The sequence below is a fragment of the Bombus huntii genome, chromosome 12 (genome assembly GCF_024542735.1).
Source record: "Bombus huntii isolate Logan2020A chromosome 12, iyBomHunt1.1, whole genome shotgun sequence".
Lineage (NCBI taxonomy): Eukaryota > Metazoa > Arthropoda > Insecta > Hymenoptera > Apidae > Bombus > Bombus huntii.
Window position 1 is genome coordinate 9,397,544 of NC_066249.1, and position 9,281 is coordinate 9,406,824.

Below are 9,281 nucleotides of genomic sequence, written 5' to 3' on the forward strand. Positions count from 1 at the left end.
CACGTGCCGTACCGAAAAAGGGAAAACCGCAATATACAAATAACGCGAGCGACTAGTCGAATATCCAAAACGAACACACGATACAACGAAAATGAAAATTGTTTAAATAAAAGTTTAATTGAATGTAGTCATATATAGAGAATTAGTATACAAGGGCAAATAAGAGATAATAAAGTTAAAATAGGTACTCTAACGAAATAGTAAATATAAAGAGTACAACATAACCTATAATTTCATAATTCGACTACGGATAAACTATGAAGAACCAATTAACCAAAAGTGACTCGCAAATTAATTAATAAATCACGACATAATACTATATTCAATCAGGATAACCTACAATTCGACAATTTAATCAAATCTCGTAATAACTTCATGAATAATTCAAAGGAAAGGAAAAAGGAATGGAACGATAGGAATACACACCTTTATAACAAACAGGAAATATCAAGCAATTTAATATACAGCAAATATGGACATACAAAACCACAATAAACAAAATATATCTTATATACAACTAGATATAAAATATATAAAACACCTAGGCATATTAACACACTTCAATAAACCAGGCACTATTGTCAGAATCCACACACGAAACGTCAAGATTAAAGTAAAAGGGATTCCACTAACAATACACTCGAACAAGTTAAAACTAACACAATCGAAACAGACCACAAGAACGATTTCAAAAGACAACGTAGTACAGTAGTATATGGAACAACACTGCTTGTCGAATACTGCAGATAGTGGTAACCTAAAAGGAAAAAGGAAAATTACTACGCGTGCTCTAACTATTACTTAAATATAAAATGTGTAATTCAATAAAATAATTACAAAACAGTGGAAGTGAAAAGTACCTCGTGAATAATTACTCATCATAGAAGGAAGTGTATGTGCGAAGACAGGTTATGTGTCCATATCCGTAGAACATAATCTACGACAGCCAGCTGAAACAAATGTAGGAATTAACTTTAATTGTTTCGATACAAAACATAATACTACTAAATGTTTATAACAATATTGTGTCTAAACCAAAGGAAGTTTGACACTGCTTATCGAATCATGCAGATAGTAGAAACGTAAAAGAAAAAGGAAAATTACTATGTGTATGTCCTAACCATCATTTAAATACACAACATGTTAATTCAATAAAATAATTAAAAGCAGTGAAACTTAAAAGCACCTAGTGCACAATTAATCATCGTAGAAGGAAGCGTACATGCAGGAATTTCGCAGAAACAAGTTGTGGACCCACTCCGTAGAACATAGTATACGACTGTCAGCAGAAACGAATAAATAAACTAACCTCAATTGCCTTAATATATATGGAAGAAAATAATACTATTAAAAATTTACAATTATATTTCAATTAAACTAAACGAAGCACAACAATCAATAATTGATGCTCGACAACAAACTTACAGTTCGCTAATGGAAAATAAAACCGAAAAAATCAAGAAAGTTAGTGACATTATAACGAAATAACTCAGCATTGACATAGCGGTCCTTAATAAGAAGAAATAAAATTAATAAGTGCAGAAATAAAGTTAATAAGTGCAGGAAGAGTTAAGAAATAACCACGATAGCTTAAGAGAGTGACAACGATAATTTACTACTCACATCAAAGAAGTTTATACAAGAGTCAACGCAGTGATGAGAAACCAACTACCAAATTGGAGTAAATGTGTACGAAGAATCGCAGTCGATACTACTGGTATGATCAAGAAGACGTGAGAAAATTGGAAAGTTAAAAATTAGTGACATTATAACAAACGATTCAACACTGACGGAATGGTCTTAGCAAACAAGAAAAGGTACCTTATAAGTTAACGAGGTTTGTATGCAACCAATCATCGTTAAAGGAAGTGTGTACGCAGAAGCTCCACGAGAATGGACTATGGATCCAACTTTGCAAACATAATATACGACGGTATGAAGATATCGAAGGTAATATATACCGAGGTAACCAATCATAACCTAAAAAGGGGAAGAACATTGTAAACCATCTTGGAATAGAAATTGATAATAATAAGAAGCTCGTTACTCACATCGGAAGATATACATTAAAGCGGACGCAGTTACAAGAAGCCTACTACCAATCTTAAGTGAATACTTACGGAATACTGAACCAGATACTACCGAAACAGTCGAGACGACAACAGGAAACTGGATAATCAAGGAAAAATTTGTGACGCCATAACAAATAATCCAACGTTGACGAAGCGGTCTTAGCAAACAAGATAGTGGACAGACTATTTTACTATACAGATATTTACAAAATATAGTGTTTTATATATAATCTATATATATATACTTACAATTCTAGGATAAGTAAAAGTAGTCTTGATAAGTGTTAGGCATGTAACGAAGAACCAGAAGATACCAAACGCGCACCATGTAACCGTTCCAAGTAAAGGACTCAGCGTTGAAGGATTAGAATTGTAGAACCTATAAACAATAAAGATTTTAACTAGCAATGTATAGATTAGCTCCTAAATTCTATGTAAAAGCTGCAAATTACACGCACAAGGTAACAACAACTTCATAACAAAGAAACAGAAAATAGCCAATAATATAGGAATAGGTTATGAATTAATCAAAACTGATTAACTGAGTATCAACGACAAACGCGATTAAGATAAAAATTATTATATTGTACTAAGTTAATATAGCATAATTGTATTAAGTCTGGCGTAGAGAAATAAGGTTATGTTACGCGGTAGAACTGGTAATAACAAACTATGCACATATTACTATCAAATTAATTAAGCGAACACTCTATAAAAATAAACCACTCGAAACACAACAATAAAACAGTGCTATTGATAAATTATAAAATTTAACAATAACACAATCCACAAAGTAACGGTTCAATGGAAAGATCTCACCACGTACTGATTGAATATCTCAAATTATACATTGAAAATTCCAGAAATTGGGACGAATGGGTGGAATTAGCTATGTATTCCTATAATACCTCTGCACACGAAGGAACGAAATTCTCTCCGCACGAATTAGTTTTTGGACATCTAGCCAGAGAACCTACTGGTGAAGTAATAATCGAAGAGAACATGGAACCAACATACGCAGAATATCTCGAAGATCTGTTCGATAAAATTAACACCGTACAACGAATGGCAAGAGAAAATTTGATAAAATCCAAACTAAGATCAAAAGAATATTACGACGGACGAATCAACTCTCAAAATTTTAAAATAGGAGATTCGATATATCTACTAAAAGAACCTAGTAAAGGAAAATTCTCCAATCAATATACTGGACCACATAAAGTGCTAGAAATCTTGCAGAACCAAAACGTCAAGATCGAAGTAAAAGGGATTCCGCGAACAGTGCACTTAAACAAGTTAAAACTAGCGCATAATCGAAATAAACAATGAATAAAGTGATTTCAGTGGGCAACGTAGTGCAGTAGTGTATGTTGTAGTGCTGTTTGTCGAATAACACAGATAGCGAAAACCTAAAAGGAAAAAGGGAGAATTATTATATGTGCTTCAATTATTGTTTGAATATAAAACGTGTTAACTCAATGAATAATTAATTAGTGAAAGTGAAAGTTACCTTGTGAACAAGTAATCAACATACAAGAAAGTGTATGTGCAAATATAGGTTATGGATCCTTGTTTGTGGAACGTAATGTATGACAGCTACCTAAAATAAGTGAATAAATTAGTTTCAATTGTCTCAGTGCAAAATACAAGGTTACTAAATGTTATAACTATATTGTGGTTAAATCAAAAGGAGGTGTGACACTGTTTGTCGAATAATACAGATAGCGGAAACCTAAAAGAAAAAAAGGAAAATTATTATGTGTACTCCAATTATTGTTTGAATATAAAATGTGTTGATTCAATGAATAATTAAAAGGGTGAAAGTGAGAGTTACCTTGTGAACAAGTAATCATCATACAAGAAGGTTTACGTGCAAAATAGGTTATGGATCCCTGTTTGCGGAACACCATGTACAACAGCCAGCTGAAAATAAATGAACGAATTAACTTCAATTGCCTTAATGCAAAATACAACGTTACTAAATGTTATAACAATACTGCGGAAGCGCGACACTGTTCGTCGAATAACACAGATAGCGGAAACCTAAAAGGAAAAGGAAGATTATTACGAGTGCTCCAATTACTGTTTGAATGTAAAACGTGTTAGTTCAACGAATAATTAAAACAGTGAAAGTGCAACTTATCTCGTGAACAATCAATCACCATACAAGGAAGTGTACATGCATGAATTTTGCAGATTAATAAGAAGAAATAAAATAGCTGATAAGTATAGAAAGTGGTTAGAAAATAATTAAGATAGATTAATTGAGAGTTAGTAATAAATATAACCGGAGTAAAAGGATAGTATACTGTATTAACCTACGTAGTATTGTTATATTATTATATCTAACATGTAGAAACAGATTTTGTAATGCACAATAGCGGTCGCATGCACAATGCATTATACACATATTAAATTAAATAAACTAAACAGTACCTTTATGGCCACAGATATAAGACGATTGAAGACAACCGTAGTAAGTATTTAAGGCATATCAAAGAATCGGATGATGTTGCGGGAACGATCCAGGTAAGTGATGCAGCATCGAAAGAGTAGAATCTGAAGAATTACAAACAATGTTAATCTAACAAGTAGATTTTAATCACTAATAAGGGAACTAACTCATATCATACACAAAATAATAGCAAATAGCAAGTACATGCAATAATAAATTAATAGGGTAAATAAGAAAGGTTAATAAACACAGGAATAGGTTAGAAATTAATCAAGATAGATTAACTAAATATTAACAACATGACTGAACTCGGTGCAAAAGGATAAAGTTGCATTACACAAAATATCTAGTAACACAATACGCAATACAAAAAAAAAAGAAAAAAAAAACATTAAGTAAATTAAATGAGATTTATATAAATGCGAGTCACGTATAATCAAAACAATGACTATCGAAATTCGAAAACAACACAATCCATGCTATCGTATTAGGGTAGCACACGATATTGACACACACAATATCATGAAACACAAAACAATATTACAGAAACACTATAAAATAAATTACAATAACAAATTCACTATTTCAACAACACGCTATTGTCGACATTAAACAAACGATACACGCAAGCGACCATGTTGAAAATTCGTCACGCGCACCCCACACATACGCACCCCAATACATATAATAGCCAATACAATGTAATACAGCATTATAATGGCAATGCTAGGTACTGAACAAAAAATATAAAAAAAAGAAGAAAAAAAAGAGAAGGGAGAGAGATAAGGAAAATATATGTAATAACAACTAACATAACCATAACATATTATATTATACCACATACAGGATAGGTCCGAACAAAACCTATAAAATTTATAAAATATATATATTAACTGTTCTCATATGTATGTACAGAACAGGTGGCGAGTTCATCAACCCTAACATAGAGGACTCAGACGGGCTTGTACCCGCATTTGATCTGGAAGCGACGGAGGATGTCCAGTCTTGCCTCTGTGTTCGGTTGATACGTTCTGTCTACCATTTAGATAACGGACATCTTTGTCAAGACTGTTTCGATAACCTAGATCCAGACGACCAGGACCTATGTGACGACCCACCCACTCATTTCATATGCGGAGTACCTGCAAGAACACGAATATCATACTGTCGCATGTGTGATATAAACCTAGCGGACCTATAACCCGCTATATCATGCCTCCAATGCATGATCGTTTACACTAATCTAACTCACCTTGAAAGAAACTTTTTAGTTCAAGGAACAGTGATCCGCGCCGTAGAACTATGAAGTACTTGTATACTACGCACAAGACCAAACACTGATGCTATCCACCTATAAACAAATGACATTTATAACTATGCACATAACTTTCACCCAATGTTTACCAATATATATATACACGCATGTTGTAAAGTAGGCCATATCTATTGATAATCCAAGTGACTCGTAAAATAAGTCGTTATATTTACCATTACACGCACGCACGCACACGCGCACGCACGCACACACACACACACACACACACACACACACACACACACACACACACACACACACACACACACACACACACACACACACACATATATGTATATATATATATATATATGTATATATATAATAATATATATATATATATTCAAAGACAAGCTATAATTGTAATAAAAAAAAAAAAAAAAAAAAAAAGAAAAAAGAGAGAGAGAGAGGAAAAAAAATATAAATATAAACTTTTTATATATATAAAATTAATAATAATAAAAGGTTATTCTTATTTCTAATAAACCCGAGAGTAAGAAACAATTTAATAAATTGTTGATAGGAAGATGAACCACCTAGTCATCGTACTCACCCTCATCAAAACGGCCTGGTAGGATATGAGTGCAACGGCAACCACCTCAATGTTACCACTATCTCTCTAAACTCCATCGGGGACTGCAGCATACAGCCTACATTGACTGAAACCCAAGATATTTATATACAATTACTTCAACTCTCAGAATTTGAATTTACCAACGTAAGGCAATGCAAGGTGCAAATAACTCGAATCGTATATTACTGCGGCATGCACTCTCACACGTCGGCAGTGCATAATGGATTCGCCGAATACCTCCATGAAACAACCGCCCAACAATGTGCAAGGATGCACCAAGACGGCACGTTTTCACTCGGACCGCAAAACCTTATAGTTGGTCTAAAGGATAATGCAACAGAAACAAGGTCGCTTGTCCTAGCCGGCAAGCTAACAGACGACGGCAGCTGCCAGGGAACACAGTATGTAGACCCATACAGGAGCTGGGAAAAGGTCGTCGTACAAGCAACAGTGAGGATAAGTTTAAAATCAGCAGTCGTGCCAGTACGGATCGAGGCGAACAAAATTCTACTGAAATCAGGAACGGTATGTACCTTTAGCGAAGGAAACTGTCTAGACGCTGAAGACGGATACACTTATTGGCAACCACAACCACCCTCACCATGCAAATTTGATCAGTACGATGTACTATATGAAGGAATTGCTACAAAGATCCAGGAAATAAAAACCAACAAAGAATCAGCACAACCAGTTTACGCACTAACAACGCAGGAAGTAACATTTGCACTGACTAAAACCGGAGAACAGCCACTGTGTGGATATACCCTACTATCCACCGAACACCCCAAATTGTTCCTGTTAGAAACAACAAGAGGAAATACGTTCATCTCCAAAAGAAAGACAGCAGTCGAAAACTTGGACATATTCGCATACGTCAACTCAAAATTCATTTACGTAGAGAAACATATTAAACGACAAATGACAACCTTGTACCATGATATATTGACACAAAGATGTACCACGCAGAAGAAACTAATAGAGAATGCTTTAAGCTTAGCAATCTTACTGCCCGATGAATTTGCATATACCATAACCAAAACTCCAGGACACATGGCCCTGATCGCAGGAGAAGCAGTCCACATAGTCAAATGCATTCCGGTACAAGTAAAAGTACGACATACAACAGAATGCTACTCGGAACTACCCGTTTGGCAAGGGAATCGCACCGCATTTTTAACGCCAAAAACACACATTCTAACGCAACACGGAAACTACAGAGAATGTAGCGCGGTACTACCTACACTATACAATATCGACGGACTCTGGCACAAATTCGTACCAAAACCCATGGAAACCATCGTAGTAAATGAACTGAGCTTTGGTTCTAACGACAAACTACTATAGCGAAATTAAAAGAGAAGAGGAAGGCAAACGTAAAAATAAATTTATATCAAACAACGAAAAATTTCACATTCTTATCCAATCCGTCAACGCGAAAATTCTTGTTCTACCTCCTCTAACACTAATATATACATATACATATATATATATATATATATATATCGGGTCACGATTCGAATTTTGGGCGCGCGACGACTCTTCATGTGGACTAGCCATCGTTTCACAAAGCCGAGATTTTATTTACACGTATATACAGGTCTATCACTAAGCTTAACAAATAATAAGTACAACTAATAATAAGTCTAACAAACACTAAGCCTAATGAATAATACGATCTACGAATAATTAAATTAAATAATACTATTAGCAATGTTTGAGTTCAAACGAATCCACGGTCACCGGGATAACTCCTTACTAAGCGAAACTAACTTGGACGCAAATGCGATCGTCGAAAATGCTCGATGTATCACTCTCCAAGGCAATCGCAAGAATGCCAGCCTCGTGGAGATTTTTCTCCCTGTACGATTGCATTTTGTTTTCTATACCCGTTTGGAAGCATCGAGAAGGTTCCAAACGCCGTTGCTAGGCACACTCGTTGGAAGCATCGAGAAAGTTCCAAACGCCGTTGCTAGGCAGTTTCTGCCTGGAGTTTTGATTACTAATACAATGTATGTACCATTGCATCGGCACCTCCGAGGCAACATCACACGTGGCTCGGCCCGCTCTCGAGGCCGCATGCCGCCACAACCACATTTCTCGGAAAACACATACAACCACTCCAGACCTCCGTTAGATAAAACATCCATCCCGTGACCGTGGCTACGTTCAGCGACCGATTGTCACCTCGAACCCAATCTCGCTTATTACAAATCTTAAGCAATTACAACTATAATAAAGTCTAGGCTAAGGTACTAGAGGATGTTCCCAAAATTTCCAAGGAAAGGCTTCGGCTTTCCTTTCATCTCCGACATATTTAATAGTTTGTTTTGCATTTGCGTATTCCATCTTCTTTAATTAATTGTAAGTATATCTTCCTGTCGTCGGATATAATTGTTCTTGTTCCGGATTGATTTTCAGCTCGCTCGGGTTCTTAGTTGGTATAGGTTATGTTATATTCTTTATTTTTACTACTTCGTCGGAGTATCTATTTCTATTTTATTATTTGTTATTTACTCTCGTATGTTAATTCTCTATATATAACTACGTTTAATGAATCTTTTATCAAAGAACTTCCATTTTCGTTGTACCGTGCGTTTGTTTTGGGGTGTTCGAACTGTCACTTGCGTTGTTTGTATATTGCGATATTCTATATTTCGGACCCCCTCTTGAAGTTCAAATTTCCTCCGGAAATTTGACTAATCGTGTCCTCTAGTTCATTTAGAGCGGACGTAGTGGGTGTTGGTTGTTGATCCAGTATATCGTTTGATGTAATTGATATTCCTTGTGGTTGTGTTTGATCTTCGACGTTACGTTTTCCTTTGATGTACAATAGTAGGTGGGTGACTGAGCCGCATATTGCTCCGA

The 9,281-nt window shown here is 35.2% G+C and overlaps 1 long non-coding RNA gene across 1 annotated transcript; it reads right to left on the minus strand.

Annotated features, from left to right (window-relative positions):
* Positions 1 to 291: 291 nt before the first annotated feature.
* LOC126872229 (uncharacterized) lies at positions 292 to 6,021 on the minus strand. Its single transcript, XR_007691911.1, has 9 exons — positions 5,780 to 6,021; positions 5,142 to 5,669; positions 3,907 to 4,631; positions 2,322 to 2,451; positions 2,052 to 2,230; positions 1,822 to 1,980; positions 1,624 to 1,714; positions 838 to 950; positions 292 to 757 (listed from the first exon to the last, which is right to left on the minus strand). It is a non-coding gene; the product is annotated as an uncharacterized LOC126872229 (long non-coding RNA).
* Positions 6,022 to 9,281: the final 3,260 nt, after the last annotated feature.